General features: G+C 43.5%; 1 protein-coding gene and 1 long non-coding RNA gene across 3 annotated transcripts in view; both read left to right on the top strand.

Annotated features, from left to right (window-relative positions):
• Smyd3 (SET and MYND domain containing 3) overlaps positions 1 to 17,028 on the top strand; it is a 575,124-nt gene that overhangs the window by 153,911 nt on the left and 404,185 nt on the right. The gene's annotated exons all lie outside the window — the stretch shown is intronic.
• On the top strand, positions 3,462 to 6,269 carry LOC119089147. Its single transcript, XR_005092988.1, has 2 exons — positions 3,462 to 5,113; positions 5,312 to 6,269. It is a non-coding gene; the product is annotated as an uncharacterized LOC119089147 (long non-coding RNA).

Here is a 17,028-nt window from a genome sequence, read left to right on the forward strand (position 1 = left end):
ACCAATCACAGAGCCTCCTCCCATCCCCCCCACCCCAGCCTTCCCTCCTCCAATCCCCTCCTCCTAAAGGGTAAGGCCTTTTGCAGGGAGTCAGCAAAGCCTGATACATTCAGTTGAGGCAGGACCAAGTCCCTTCCCTATGCATCAAGGCTGTGCAAGTTGTCTCACCATAGGTAATGGGCCCCAGAAAGCCGGCTTGTGCATCAGGCATAGATCCTGATCACATTGCCATGGGCCCCTCAAACACACCAAACTGCACAACTGTCTCCCGCATGCAGAGGGCCTAGTCCGGTCTCATGCAGTCTCCACAGCTGTCGGTCTAGAGTTTGTGAGTTCCCACGAGCTTGGTTCAGTTGTGATCTGATGCCCCTTGCTCATATAATCCATTTTCCCTCGCTCTCTTCGATTGGACTCCTGGAACTCAGCCTGGTGCTTGACTGTGGATCTCTGCATCTGCTTCTCTCAGTTACTGAATGAAGACCTGTGAATTGTATTGAAAGCTCAAAACAGCACTTAGGCTACTCAAAGGCTCTCTTTCACATTCAGGAACTTTGAACTTAAACCAGCCCATTAGTTATTTAACCCAGTTTTTAAGTTTTTCTATCATGGACAAGAATTAATATTAAACATTTAGAATTGTTTTTAATTTATTGTCTTTGTATCCTTGATAGAATACTGCTATGGTTTGGTGCCTTTCTTCTTGCCTGATATAATATTCGCTAATTAGTATTAATTTTTTCTCCAAGTAAGTGTGCTTTTGCTGTTGTGGAAGTTCTGTTTCTGGCTTGTCTTTGGGAGACTGCCTGGAACTTATGGATTGAAATAGACAAAGGAAAAGCTTAGCTTGTCTGTTGTCTTTCCAGAAGAGGGTGCTTCAAGAGAAGAAAAGAGCAGGTTTGCTGTTCTACTCCTTCAAAATTAAAGATGATGGAATGTTCATTATATGGAAAACATGGTTTCAGTTGTAGTTTATAGACAACATTGGCATTTTAATCCATGATGTCCCATTAGCAGAAAACAGAAATTGTAACTGTCTGCCTCTAAAATACCGACGTTATTGTTCTATGAAACAAGGATGAATGCAGATAACAGATAGGACTTAAATAGAAATCTTGGAAAGAAATTCTCTTTTAATTTAATTAAAAGTCATGCTAATTCTAGTTAGATACACAGCTTTTTGTTGCTCGAATTTCTGAAGATCTTTTTAATAAAAAACATAGAACCAGATATGAGGGTGAAAACTGAAAGACCAGAGAAGCAGAGCAAACCACAGCCATACCTCTTATTTCACCAACTCCTCAGCCTGGAAGAGCCTCTAGCTGAAAGGATGCTTCTGTTGAAAAGGCTTCCTGTCTCTTCAGGCCTTATATACCTTTCTCTGCCCACCATATCACTTCCTTCTTAGTGCTGGGATTAAAGGCATGTGACTTTCCAAGCAAAGGCATGAGATTTTAAGTGCTGGGATTAAAGGTGTGTGCCACCACCTGGTGGTGGTCTGCATGGCTCTGAGATCTCCTAGACTGGGTCAATCTCATGTAGTCCAGGGTGGCTTTGAACTCACAGAGATTCAGACGGATCTCTGCCTCTAAGTGCTAGGATTAAAGGTGTGCACTACCACCGTCTGGCTTCTTTGTTTAATCTAGTGGCTTGCTCTGTTCTCTGATCTTCAGGCAAAGTTTATTAGGGTACACAATAAATCACCACAGCTTCTCTGACTGATGCTGTGGACCTGTGGTATTCACACATCAAAAGATAAATAAATTGTTGACTTTTGATTCATTACAGAATATTCCTTTTTTTTTAGTGACTTATTTATTTTTATTCTATGTGCATTGGCATTTTGCCTCCCTGCATGTCTGTGTGAGGGTGTCGGATCTCCTGAAACTGGAACTACAGACAGTTGTCATGTGGTGTCTGGGAATTGAACCCGGCTCCTCTGGAAGAGCAGCCAGTGCTCTTAACCGCTGAGCCATCTCTCCAGCCCCCACATAACAGAATATTCTTACCTTTGCTAAGACATGTAGGTAAGCTACTAGGATCTTTAAACAAACAAACAAACAAACAAACAAACAAACAAACAAAACAACCATTGCTGCCTCTGACCACAAGACAAGTTCCTATTCTGGGAGCAGTGACTGCTATTGGTTCTTTCTGCTAGGAAGGGTGATGTGAACGCTGCAGTCACCTTCATCTGTTGAAGATTCTCCATGCTAAGGACTAAGAACAGATTAGGGGAGCTTGGCGCAGCCCCCCCCCCCATCCCCATTTTTCATCCACTGACTTTCTTTAGGCTAGCTTTCACAGCTTCTACTGTGCTGAGCTGAGCTCACAGTCACACCTTGGATACTGAACACAGTGTTCTTTTCCTCTGTTCTCTTTGATCTCTCTGAGGTGTCTGCTGTGATGTTCCCTTATTTGGTCGTCTTCCAGGACGTGATGCTGTTGCCACTGTCTCACACTCCACTAATCTGTTAATACTGCTCCCTCTTAAAGACGGTGTTTATTTCTTCCGTATTCTCTCTCTTGTATTGTTTGCTTACATAATGTCCTCTTCTGAAGAGTCAACTCTTGTTTTTTTTTTTTTTTTTCCCCGAGACAGGGTTTCTCTGTGTAGTTTTGCGCCTTTCCCGGAACTCACTCTGTAGCCCAGGCTGGCCTCGAACTCACAGAGATCCACCTGGCTCTGCCTCCCTAGTGCTGGGATTAAAGGCATGCACCACCGGCCGCCCTTACCTGGCAGGGGAGATACCATGATCACAAAGAGTCAACTCTTAGCAGACTATTGTCTATCTCAGACCCTCTCCTGAATTACAACCCAGGATTTCTAACTGGTCACTATTCATTGTACACCCATCGCATCATCTAGAGTTCAACAGCTTGGATGACCATCTCAAACTTTTCCTTAGACCCATGTGACTCATTTCCCTTACTACTTAGTTTTTTTCTTCTAATTTCAGCAATCCAGAAACCTTTGATTATGTCAGCATTTCAGCAAATCCTCTTTAGAACTACATCTAAAGAAAATGTATTCCTCTACTGCATAGATTTGCTAATTTAATTGCTTAATATTTCATCCAAATCAAACAAAATTGAAAATATCTGGTTGTATAACACTTGCTATAATCTTAACTATTACTAAGGGTTTTTGAGACAGTTTTTCTTTGTAGCTCTGCCTGTCCTGGAACTCTCTCTGTAGATCAGGCTGTCCTCAGATTCAAAGATGTCTGCCTGCCTCTGCCTCCCGAGTGCTAGGATTAAAGGCGTGCGCCATCACGGCTTAACAATCTTAACTATTACTAACAACATCTTTAATTCTCTTCAATGGGATGAGTGACAGTTGTCTATTGAAAATAGGGAGATTGACTTTGTATACAGAAAATACCAATATATGTAGTTTTAGGACTGTATTTTAGAAACAAAAATATATAACTTTTTACAAATATATGTGTGTGTAAAAATATGAATCTGTAAAAGTAAATAATTTGCACATGTCCACACTGACTGTATAGGTTACAGGCGGCGTGGCTCAGTTTCTTCTGTCATTTTTCCTGGTATTTTTTTTCTCACAAAGCCATTTTATCATTGAAGTTATAAGAGTTGCAGTTCTTCTTCTGGTGATTTTTCCACATGCTCAGCACTCCTGTGCCATTGTGCAAAGTCATTGCAAATCAAAAAGAAATGATTTGCTTACAGCTCGAGTTGTTAGGAGAAGTGTTAACATCTTTGGATCGTTGTAGAAACAAGTACTTGAAGAGTCTGAGAGGAGAGAAAAACTTACAGAATTTTCGCAGACATCACCGAAGCTTGACAGTTGTAGAAATTGCCCCCGTCTGTCTAAGCAGCCTTCATGTCCAGACTTTAGAATGGCCCAGTCAATGCCAGTCTCTTTCTGCTCCTTCTCTTGACATGTCCTTCTGATATTTTCTAGATAGATGTATAAGGTTTAGTAATCCCCAGGTCTCCCAGTGTGCACCCCACCTGCACATATACACACCAGACGGAACACCAAAATCAAACCTTGGAGGTTTCCTGAAGCAGTTAGCTTTTACAATCCACACTTCTTTTGAGACTGATTTTATTCATCATCCTTTTGATGAATTTTGACTTTTTTTGTTACACAGCTGTCAACTCAGTTGTTTAACGAGTTACTTTACTTGTTCAGAGAATTGAGTTTTCTGGATCTTACAGCTGTAGCTTGTATTGGTGTCAAGGTCAAAATCTTTTAATTTTATTGATGGAGCTGGTGTTATAACCGGAGGGCTTCCCTCATGTTGTATATTTAAATCCTGTCATAGTGCCTAAAAACTGTCATTTCTTGGCTTCCCGTCCAGCAAATATTTTTATTAAATTCCTTGGCTATATCTAGTTTACTTTTCCTTAGGAGAAATATTACAGAATACCACCAGCCTCATGATCACAAATAGATTGTTGCCATGGCAACCTGGCAGGGTTTTTTTTTTTTTTTTAATATTAGAATTTTCTTGTTGAAGCAAAACTTATGACATTGGGGACCCTTTCCTGGTGGTGAAAACTTCCTGCTGTCTCTTAGAGTTGGAATTATGCTGGGTCCAGGCAGAGAACAGCTCTGATTTAGGAAGCAAACAGTTCATTTACACACTTAGCTAATCAGAGGCTCTGTTACTGTGTGAGGAGACCTGTCCTTTCTTGGCTGTAGACACACACTCTGCAGGCATTGTCTTTTCCACAGTCCGACACCAGTGAGGTCTGCAAGAGCGTCGAAGTTCCATCTCTGTCTCTGGCATCACAGAGCTTGGCTGCTTCCTCACTGCAGGAGGTCTTAGAATATTGCTTGGGGTCCCTGAGACTGGTTTTCAGAGTTGTAAGTAGGAATATGAACCTCTGCCTTATGGGCTTGTTTTATTAAATTATTGCTTTTTATTTATAGAGAGCACAGCAATAGTAAATATTCAGCATATTGAATTCATGTCTCATCTCACTTAACCTCCATAAGTGACTGTCTGATGTTTGTTACCAGTTGCTGTGACAAAATACACCAACAAAAGCTACTTAGAGGACAGAGGGTCATTGCAGTTCATAATCCCAGCTTCCAGCTTATCGTTAGGGGGAGTCAAGGTGGCAAGAACTCACAGAGGTGTCCATAGTCAGAGCAGAGGACGGTCACAGAGGTGTCCATAGTCAGAGCAGAGGACGGTCACAGAGGCATCCATAGTCAGAGCAGAGGACGGTCACAGAGGTGTCCATAGTCAGAGCAGAGGGTCACAGAGGCGTCCATAGTCAGAGCAGAGGGTCACAGAGGTGTCCATAGTCAGAGCAGAGGATGATCACAGAGGTGTCCATAGTCAGAGCAGAGGACGGTCACAGAGGTGTCCATAGTCAGAGCAGAGGACGGTCACAGAGGTGTCCATAGTCAGAGCAGAGGACGGTCACAGAGGTGTCCATAGTCAGAGCAGAGGGTCACAGAGGCGTCCATAGTCAGAGCAGAGGGTCACAGAGGCGTCCATAGTCAGAGCAGAGAGGACGGTCACAGAGGCGTCCATAGTCAGAGCAGAGGACGGTCACAGAGGTGTCCATAGTCAGAGCAGAGGACGGTCACAGAGGTGTCCATAGTCAGAGCAGAGGATGGTCACAGAGGTGTCCATAGTCAGCAGAGGACGTCACAGAGGCGTCCATAGTCAGAGCAGAGGATGGTCACAGAGGTGTCCATAGTCAGAGCAGAGGATGGTCACAGAGGTGTCCATAGTCAGAGCAGAGGATGGTCACAGAGGTGTCCATAGTCAGAGCAGAGAGGATGGTCACAGAGGTGTCCATAATCAGAGCAGAGAAGATGGTATGTGCATGCTTGTTCTTAGTTCCATCTCTCCACGCTTACACAGGTCAGGATATCCTTCTCAGGGAATGGTACTGTCCACAGCTAAGATGGGGATTTCAACATTTTTGAACTTAATCTGACAGTTCCCCACAGACTTACCCATAGGCCGACGTTATCTAGACAATCCTTCACTGAGCGCCTCTTTTTAGGGGATTTTAGAGTATGTCAAGTTGACAGTTAAAACTAACCATCTCAATAACAATATGAAAGGCACAGCATTTTTGATTTACATGTGAAGGTGCTTATGGGGATAGCTAAACCGATTTGTCCACATCACAGTTACTCACTCAATGCCCTTCTGGGGGCAGACTTTCCAGGGACAGATCTGGGCATGAAATGAAGAACTGAGAACCTTAAACGGCATTGATGCTAGCGGACGCTGTTACAGTAGACTCGAAGAGAGCCATGGACACCAACCTTTGGGGGCTGGCGATATGTCTCTGGGACTGATGTGGTCAAAGTGCTTCTGTTGCAAATATGGATGTGAGTTCAGGTCCTCAGAACTCATGTAATGCAGGATGGGTGTGGTAGTCCACTTTTAATTCCACCCAAAAGTTGGGGGTCAGGGGGTCAAGATGACTAGCGGGACTAACCATATCCATGAGCTCTGGGTTTGATTGACTCTGCTTCAATGTATGAAGTACAAGAACTATGGAGGATGACTTCTGACATTAGCCTTGAGCTTTCATGTGCATGCCCACACGTGACTTGCACATGAACCCACGCTATGCCCATACATGTACAAACATCCACCATACATGCACAGCTCCCCCCCATACACACATAGAAAAAGAGACAATAAACCATTGAGCAGGAATGCTTAAAAAGCAAAACTGAGAAAGAGATGATAGCAAAGATGATTGAGATATATCTAGAGAGAGCGCAACTGAGCAATGCTCCAAGGAGGTCAACAGTTCCCAGTGCCATAGAGGTCACCAGCGATGAGGACTGCAAAATGTTAGTTGAACTGGTTGTAAGGAATCATGTGTTGATCTCTGCTCCAGCACTGCAGTGTGATGCATGCTGGACCTCTGTGAGAAAGTTGTCTAGGAATGGATGAAAAGCCGAGGCCTTAGTTGGAAGGCCAACATAGAGTTCTTGCATTTTGTTCGTGTCTCTTAAAGAGACTTAAAGAGTAGGTGAACCAATACCAACAAAACATTAACAATGAGTGGATGAGAGGGATGTTAGAGATGAAGCGAGACTTCAGAGAAGTTGACAGCAAGGGGGTCAGTTGTGAATCCCAGGATAGACACTTCGCTGGAGTCAGCCGTGGGCCGATCCCTGTGAGGGCTGTTCCCTGTGAGGGCCGTTTCCTGTGTGGGCTGGCCAGCTTCCTGGAGTAGTCTCATTGGAAGGGCAGCCGTTTAGCTCCATGTCTGCATTATGTCACTTAGAGCCCACAGCCCTCTAGTTTTGACTTTTGATAATGCCTTAAGTCAGTTTAATAAAAAGTGCACACCCATCCCACTTCCTGTAAAGCAGCCCCCCCCCCCAAAATCTCAGGTCCGCCAAGGGACCAGCAAATCTGCAAAATACATTTATCAGGGAGATGAGGTTGGAGAAGCACATGATTTGTTGAACAAACTGTGTGAGCAACTCACACAGCTGATGGGCATCCTCCATACTCTGAGTCCTAGGATGAGGCGTTCTCTAGGTGGGGGTGTGGGGTGCTGCAATGTTAGGGGATAAGTGGTATTAACCAGCCTAGGGATTCCTAAAATCTTCTCGGTGAGGTTGCAATTACCATCATATATGCAAGAGTACCATGAATGCTTCACTTTTGATTTTTAAAAATAATACAGGGACCCAAACCAACTCGGAGAGGAAAGGGTTTATTTTGCATGTAGTTTACAGCCCATCATCAGAGGAAGTCAGGGCCGGAGCGTGAAGGAACCTGGCCAGAGACAGGAACCAAAGCAGAGACCTAGAGGAGGCAGGCTCTCTACTGTCCTGCTGTCCATGGCTTGCTCAGTTTCATTTCTTGTATAGCCCAGGACCGCCTGCCCAGGGGCAGTCCCTACTCACAGGGCTGGGCTCTCCCACATCATTCCTTCATGAAGGCAATGCCCTGCAGACTTGCCCACTAAATGGAGGTTCCTTCTTCCCAGATGACCCCAGCTTTTTCAAGTTGACAAAAACTAGCCAGCACAAGTGGTTTTTATTTTGTTTTCATTTGTAGTGGGATTGAACCTCAGTCCTCTGGCATACTGAGCGTCCTCTCTGCCACTAAGTTACGCTCCCGGCCTCATACAGTCCTTTTGTAGTACAGATGTGATAACAGAGGTGGACCTTCATCCATCTGATGTGAGGGGGTTTCAGGTTAGTGTTTGAGATCCTCCTTGTTATTATCTGCAGTTTCCCAGCGCAGGCATCTGTTTCCAATCTTCTCCGTTTTCTTTTGTGATGCCAGGGATTAAACCCTTGTGATTTGTATGAGCTAGGAAAGTGCTCTACCTCTGATTTATACATCCAGCCACAAATCTTTATTTTTCTTTCATTTAAAAAATTTAATTAATTCTTTTCATTCTTCTTTGTTTCCAATACGTCCTGACCACAGTTTCCCCTCCTTTCACTCCTCCCAGCCAGCCTCCTCCCTCGTCTCCCCCAGATCTGCTCCTCCTCCATTTCCCTTCAGAAAAGAGCAGACCTCCCATTTATATCCACTGCACATGGCATAACAAGCTATAACGAGACTCGGCACAAACCCTCATATCAAGGCTGAGCGGAGGCAACACGTTGGGAGGCGCAGGGTACCAAGTGCAGGCAAAGGAATCAGACACCCCCTACTCCCACCGGACCCACACAAGCACCAGCTAACAGCCATAACACATGTGCCGAGGACCTAGCTCAGACCCACGCAGGCCCCGTGATCGCTGCTTCAGTCTCTGGGAGCCCTGCTTACTCGATTCTGTGGGCTGTGTTCTCCTGGTGCCCTCGATCTCTCTGCCAGGCATGAATCTGAACTCTTACTCACAGCTAAGATGATCATCTTGGAAGTGGTTATTTTGCGGACTTGTGCGTTTCTGCCGGCCGCCATCCCACATTCCTGGCCTAATGTCTGCATCATTTGCTCAGCTCTTTGTGTTGCTTTCCGTTGCACGTTTCTGTTTCAACATGGCCCTTCTGCCCTTGAACGCTCTCAAGGAATGGGCTTCCGATACCTGTCCCTGGTACTTTAAGGGAAGGCTGTAATATGTCAGGCTTTTACTGTGTCGGTGGTTTAGTGCAGCATATGTCTACAAAAATTATATTGTGCTGTGCTGAGTGATTGGAGTGTTGGAGTGGGTTTTTATTAGCAATATATTTGCCCATATAGTGATCATATCTTTTTTAATATGTGACAGTTATAGTAAGTTTAAGATACAGACACATTGGATTGGTTGTGGGAGGTAGAAATGCCTCCTTTACTACCTACATGTGTGATAATCAAATTCTTTTTTTTCCTAAGACCAATATTTCTTTCTTTCCATTGTAATTAGGTTCCTCATTCTGCAAGTTAATTATGATTATAAATATTGAATACTTGGCATGTTTTCTCAAGTATGAAAATAAAAGCTTATACTTAATGTGTAAACTCAGCTGTACATAGGTCCAGGCATATGGTTGCTTGTGTTTTCTAAATCATAGAGGCCTTTTGTTATTGTTGTTACAAATGTGCCCAAAGGGCTTCCAAGTCAATTCTTTTTCTGTTCTTTATAAATAAAAGAAATACATTTTTAAGTTCAAAAATTGATAATTTAAGATATTACTCGATTGGACCTTTATTTGAAGGTCTGCATATAATCTGTTTGCTCAGTTGCCCACGGTCTCTAAACATTTGGTCTAGTATTCCTGGCTAAAAGCCAGCAACAAATTATACTTTCCATGCAATTCTTAGCTCTTCTCTCCCTTCTTGGAGCATGATCTACAAAATGTACTCATAAGACATCAAATTTGAATTGCAAATTTGTGAGTGGATATTATCTTACAAGTAGCCAGGAAAGCAACCGAGAGGGAACAATTCCCTCATTTGTCAGCAAGCTGTCTACATAATTTGTAACTGATGTTCAACTTGACCATGCAGTCATCAGTGTTTTGTAGAGTTGTAAATAATGGCATCCTTCAGCCTTTCTTTTTCTCTTCATTAACCAACACCCACATATTTTCTCTTGTACTTAAAGCAAAACTTGTTTTCAAATCAAGGGTGGTACAAGATCTGCAATTGCAGCACTCCCGAGACCAAGGCAGGAGTGCTGTTAAGTTCCAGGGCAGCCTGGGCTCTGCAGCCGGAAGTCTGCCTTAGCAAACCAGTTTCTGCAAACAACAACAAAGCCTCCTCACCGGTACTGCTGCAAACTAGCGAATGGCCGGGTAGGTACATAACGCTTTCTGTTGTGGAAAACTGGCCTGTTAGAAAAGATGCACATGAAGCCGGGAGTTCTCTTCAGAAGTTTGTCGCTGTTGACCAAGGTGTCGGTGTGATAAATTCTCAAGAGTATCTATGTCTAATTTTTTTTTTCAAGACAGGGTTTCTCTGTGTAGCTTTAGAGCCTGTCCTGGAGCTCACTCTGTAGACCAGGCTGGCCTCAAACTCACAGAGATCCACCTGTCTCTGCCTCCCAAGTGCTGGGATTGAAGGTGTGCGCCACCACCGCCTGGCACCTATGTCTAATTTTTTGTTTGCTTCAGAACACAGCTAGATCATGCTGGGAAAGGAGAAAGAGATGTTGTGGGTATAGGTTGGTCATGTATGTATGTATTCTTTACATTTTTTTTTTTGTTTGTTTTTTGAGACAGTGTTTCTCCGTGTAGTTTTGGTGCCTGTCCTGGATCTTGCTCTGTAGCCCAGGCTGGCCTTGAACTGAGATCCCCTGGCTCTCCCTCCTGAGTGCTGGGATTAAAGGCGTGTGCCGCCGCCCGGCTTCTTTACATTCTCTTCCTGTCGTAGGGGGCCTGGATGCTGTCAGTCCTCTGGCCTTGCCGCTTGCTGTCTAGAATTGGTAGTTGGAAAACTAAAATCCAGACATTGTTTAAATGAAGTGTGTGAAGGCTTGCCCAGTGACCGCGACCTTCACAGTGAGTTGATGTGTCTGACATTCTCATATTCGGAAGCCAAGCCTCACTTTGTAAGCCCAGTTTTGCGTTTGGATAAAGTAATGTTTTTACAGGTGGATTCCACTTAGGAGGAACCTTCCTTTAGAGGAATTCTAGAGAGTCAATAATGTAAGAATCTCTCTCCCAATAGATTGGCTGGAGAACTCTGAGCTCTTTTCTTAGCTTCTGAAATGGGAATAGAAGCAAAACCAGAAACAGAAACATATAGTTCATATTTAAGTTTTTCTATTATACTGACACCAGAAAATTCAGGTAGCTATGGTTAAATTCACTTATTTAGTTTTTGAGACATGGATTTGCAGAGTGGTCCTGTCTGTTCTGGAGCTCATTCATTATTTAGTATGTAGCCAGGCAGGCTTAGAACTTGTAGTGATTCCCCCAAGTATTGAGGTCATCTGTGTGCACCATCACACCTGGCTTAAAATCATTTTATTGTTTTGGGATTATATCTAGGGACATGTGTATACTAGGCAAATGCTCTACCACAAAGATATGCACAGCTCCTCTTTTAACAACTTTGATGAGTGAAAAGGACTGTTAGTAACGGAAGAAAAGCTACAGAATATGGCGGCGGCTGCGGCGGGGGTAGGAGGAGGCTTCTCTTTTCTTCTGGTGGGAAACTTTTATACCCTGTCCAGGTTATCTCCATTTTCTTCATAATGTCACTTCATTATGCTGCTTTTTTCTATAGCGTGTGTGTGTGTGTGTGTGTGTGTGTGTGTGTGTGTGTATGTATGTGTGTGTGTGTGCGCACACATAACACATGCATTTGTGTATGCATGTGGGTGTACATGTGTTCATGCATGTGTGGAGGCCCAAATGTGCTGTCCAGTGTTTTTCCTCAGTCAGTGGGTCAATCTCCACTTTATTTGTGGAGGCAGGGTCTCTCACTGAACCTGGAGGTCACCAGTTCTGCCTGGTCCAGTTTAGCCTGTGGCCCCAGAGATTCCATGTCTGCTCACATACTGGGGTTGTGGAGGCTGCCAAGCCTTCCTAAGTGTTTATGTGAGTTCTGCAGATCCACATTCTGGTCTTCAGCTGGTGTGACCAATGTTTCACCTTCCACAACTATACTTTTAGATGGCATTTCAGTGTTCCTGTACAGGAGAGAGGACCACACTCTGTCCCCGAGGGGTTGGGTTCCTCTGGGTCTGTGTACTTCATTGTGCTAAGTCACGATTGTCACATTCTGTCCTTCAAACACCTGCACAATTATGATGGTAAATAAGCAAGTGACTCTCATCGACTACCTTGATAGTTTGGGAACTTCCCTGCATTCTTGGAGATGTATATGGTCCTTACTGAGGGACTCTTCTGTCTAAGTACTGGCCTGGCATTACCGTGGATTACTGCTGTCGACTCTGTAAGTGAATCCACAACCACTTTCAGAATCCTGGCCACTAGTATTATGACACTCACACGCTTTCTGTTTTTCTCTCTTTAAGAAAAAATCAACAAAAAAGCACAAGCAAACGTAACCAACCAATAGTACCCAAGACAGACAGATGACAGTCAACACACACACACACACACACACACACACACACACACACACACACACACTGAGTGCACACAGATTGTGCAGACATACACCAAATCAAAATGAGTGCATTTAAAATTATTATTTATCTTATAATTTGGGGTCAGATATTCCCCAAAGATCTGTTAACTACTCTTTTTTGAGACAAAGTAGACCAGGCTGGCCTCCAACTCAGAGCTCACTCTGCCTCCTGCATGATGGGGTTAAAAGTGCGAGCCATCACACCTGACTACAGCTGCATTATTAATGGAGGTCAGTGGAAAAACTTTTCTCATTTGAATTTGGAGTCTGAAAGTTTGATTATCACACATTAGCAGGCAGCAGACCAACTCTTTAGTCAACAAAAAAGAGGTTTCTGCCATTTGCTAGGTCCTGAATTATGTGACTACTACAGAGATTAGTAAAGACAATGTCTCGGCATCCACATTTTTATTGATTGTTACTACAAACAAATTTCTAAAAAAGATTTTGCCCAGTTATCCAGGGAATTAGTAGACAAAAGGACTAATTTTTTTCAGAGTTTGAGTACAGAACATCTGTCATGATTCTCACACTTAGAAATTGGCATTGTGTGAAAACTTGGGCAAATGATTTGTATGGCAAATTTTAAATAAATTTGAAATCTAAGACAACGGAAAATTCCTTGCTTTTAAGAGACATTGACAGGAGCAGCATGGCGATTTGTGAGTATTAGATTCTTTTTGAAAGTGCTAGCATGTGCCAGAAGCAAGATTTGATTATCATCCTTTATTAAGCTGTGTGTGGGGGAGAAGGGGAAGGGAGGAGTGAGGAAGAGCGAGCCAGAGAGAGCATGCTTTGCCTTGGAGTCAGAGTCCTCAGAGACCAGAAATTTATCTCAGTGTTCACGACATCCGGAGCCTACCTTAATGACCTAGTGATTCTCGGAGCACCAAGGGTGCTGCTGACTTTGGGAGAATCCCGAGCAAGGTGCTTTCTTTGTTCTGCATCTGCTGCATCCGCAGCATATGCCAGATGCTAGACGCAGAAGTGCTGCAGCACCTGCCTGTTGGGAGATCTTAATCTAACCGCGGAAGTAGCTGATCTGCAGCATGTGACAGTCCTGTGCCCCTGCCGTTGATGCTGGCTCCAAGGAAGGGCTCACAGGTGACACTGAATGCACTCTCCTAAGAATTCATGAGTCTCCCCCCCCCCAGTCAATTTATTTTTTGCCTTCTTTAATTTTTCTCCTCATTGATTTGCTCTTTTAACTACTTTGGATGTGCTAAGCTTAAACATTTGATTTTATGGAATGTAAATGCATTGCATTTTGTCATTTTCAAATCAGCTTTGGGAGCTGGGCGATTACTGACCCTGAAGGTTGCACATAGGTCACAGTTAAAATGGGACCTGAAACATGGACTTGGCAGTGTTTTTTGTTTATGACTCAATTGTGAGTATCGTGGGGGATATAAAATTTAACAGTGTGGCAAGCAGGGATCCTGATAGGTTTCAGTGAGAGCTGTAGGTTGAAGTAGAAATGATGGTCTTGGGCTTTTGATGTTGTAGGTATGGCAGTTAGATTTTTGTCTGATCTCACAGGAGAAGCAAGTGCCATTAAGGGACTTGCTGGACAGAATAGTTGAAGTTAGTTGCCTTGAGGATTAATGTGTAGGTATGTATCGTGAGAGCTCCGTCTACTGGGCGAGCAAAGAAGACCTTCCTGTGGTGCTGATGAGGTGGGGAGGAAGGCATGATGACACATTTAACCCAGTTGAAACCCAGGTTAGCAGGACTCCAAGTTCCTGTGTATTCAGAGTGGGATCCAAAGGTGAAGAGCTGGCAGGAGGGGACAGGGCAGGACAACATGGTGAAAAGGGCAGCAGCTCAGCTTGTCACACACTAATGCTGCGGTGCTGCGCTCAGCCCTTTGTGGGGTCCCTGGAATCCTACTTATTCTAAATAGCAAGAAAATGACTTGCTACAAGCTACAGGTGACCTTGATATGTGTCCCAGGCTGGCCTTGAGCTCCTATCCACCTGCTTCTATCTCCCAAGTGCTGGGATCACAGGTATGCGCCACCACTAGTGACTTGATTTGATACATTCCTCAGGAGTGAGTGTTCAGTGAGGTTTGTTTGGCACAGTGGAGTCTAATAGAGGAAGTATTGACAGTCCTGGGAATCTGGGCCTATTTATTCTTTTGGGTCCAGAAATCAGAGTGCTCATTTTCTTTAGATAGTTAACAATGGACACAAACCAGATTGATTTATGGTATTTTTCTTAGTAGCATTTGTTGATTGTTTAGCAATTTTAGTTGTGAATACAATCTTTACCATTTTTCTCATAACATATGTTGGAACAGACGTCTCGTCTGCTAGAAGCAGTATTCAAAATGCTTACATAACAATAATGGGGATACAGAAATCATCTGCTGCCAGTCAAGGAATTCACCCACTGTACCTCATTTATCTTCATCTGTCTGAAGTTCTGAGAAAAAAAGATGCTGAACATAAAACAAGGTAAGAAAAAGACACAAAAAAACCAAAAGAGAAGCAAAACCAAAAAAGTCCACATGTGTTTTTTTTTGTTTGCTTTTATTTTATTCTTTGTTTGTGCATTGAGATTTGGGATCTCTGCATTGTGTTGTGTTCAGTGTGTTGCTTGGTCTGCAAAACTGGTTCCACATGCCCTCCATCTTGCAGAAACATCTTTCAGGTAGTTGGCTTTGTAGTCATCGTACAATATCAGAGCAGATTTCACACACTGCTTCCTCCTCCCTGTCTCCTTCTCTTCCTCTTAGCACATGACAGGTTGACACTTGAAAGTGTCCTTGTCCACTGACGATGGAGTCCATGTGCCGTTTGTTTCTGAACTGTTGAGTAGGAATCGAGCCTCTAGAGCATTGGTCTCAACCTTCCTAATGCTGTGACCTTTTAATGCAGCTCTTTGTGGTGTGGTGACCCCTCAACCATAAAACTATTTTCATTGCTACTTCAGAACTGTAATTTTTATTGCTGTTATGAATCATAATGTAAATACCTGATATTCGACCCCCGTGAAAAGGCCATTGGACCCACAAATGGGCTGCAAACTACAGGTTGAAAACATTTGTTCTAGAGCATTCTGTTGGTTCATGTCATGGGCCTCTCCTCCTATGTAGTAGGCACAAAGGAGTCCATGTTCAGGAGTCAAAGCCTTTTCCTTCCTTTTCCTTCTATAATGCTTTAGCTCAGGATGTGAACAGTATGAATTAAGTTGCAACATTAGTCTCTGCAAGCAGTTTTTTGAATATTTACTACTTACCAGGTTATGCTCTAGATTTGGGGAATGCAGAGCTAACAATGGCATAATTCCTCACGGTCAAGGCGCTCCGCTTTCATGGAGAGAAACACTTGTTTAAACTAAAATCATTGCAGTGTGTTGTCATCAGCTCAGAAGCACGATTTCCTATTCCATGCCACTAGCGTGAGCATAGAAGGCGTGATCCGTGGGAGCTCGTGCAGCAGTTCATGGAAAGGTCCTTGCCAGTACCTGACACACAATCGGCTGTCAAAAAGAGCAGCCACTTCTAGTCATAAAAACTAAAGAGAAAAATACATTGTGGGTCGGTTCAGGGCTGCAGCTCAGGTAACCTGAATCCAGTAAGGCCTCTCGTGCCATTGTGCCCTTCCATCCATCCTTTGCCGTAAATTAATTCTGAAGTGTGCTTTCTTGTGACTCGCAGATGCTGTGAGCCCCTTCCCGCAGGGCAGGTGTAGTACTCTTAAACATCTCTTCTTCATTTGATCTTTCGGAAACCCGTGAATGTTTGTTGAGTTAACAAAGTCCTGGGGTAAATTGGTGGTTATTGAAGCATTGCTGTGGAAGTGCAGTGTGACCTTAGTCCCAGGGGTCTCTCTCTATGGTAAAGATCCTTCTGCTGGCATTGCTCTACTAGCCCTCCTTTCCCGAAGTCTTTGTTTTGGATGCGGCAGTTTGATCAAACACAGGCTCAACTGTGGCGTGTAGTTAGGTATTGTGGGGCCTAATAAATGTACAAACAGTAAAGACGAGGCCAGCAGGGGTCAGTTTAATACCAAGTTAAAGCAGTGAGTGTTTTTATTTCTTTGTAAAGTGCAGGGAGAATAGAAAATGACACACACACAAATACAAACTTCAAACTCCAAGCTACACCAGAAGATTGTAAAAAGACATAGATATCTTCAGCAAATTTTCCTGGCTGATGAAGGCAGTTCCAGAAGATAAACTCTAGCATGCAAAAGCTGTAGCTCTTGATTCTGACATGTTGGTCCAATACTTTGAGCTAAGTTTACTTTTCACAGTTCGTGTTGATGTATGCTAGAAGAATTAGGAAATGTGATATGCATTTATTTGACCTTAGCTACTAGGTAGGCTTTGTAAAATACTTTATGTCCCTTCCCCTGTAGCTGGCTGCAAGATGAACTGGCATTAGTTATAGTTTGCATGTGAAATGTCAGTATCTCATAGCTTATATATGAGACTGGACATGAAATGATTACTTCTGGCTACTAATCTTCAAGAGAAATAGCCTCCAGCTACTATATATATTGCCTTGTTAT

This window comes from Peromyscus leucopus, chromosome 15 (genome assembly GCF_004664715.2).
Source record: "Peromyscus leucopus breed LL Stock chromosome 15, UCI_PerLeu_2.1, whole genome shotgun sequence".
NCBI lineage: Eukaryota > Metazoa > Chordata > Mammalia > Rodentia > Cricetidae > Peromyscus > Peromyscus leucopus.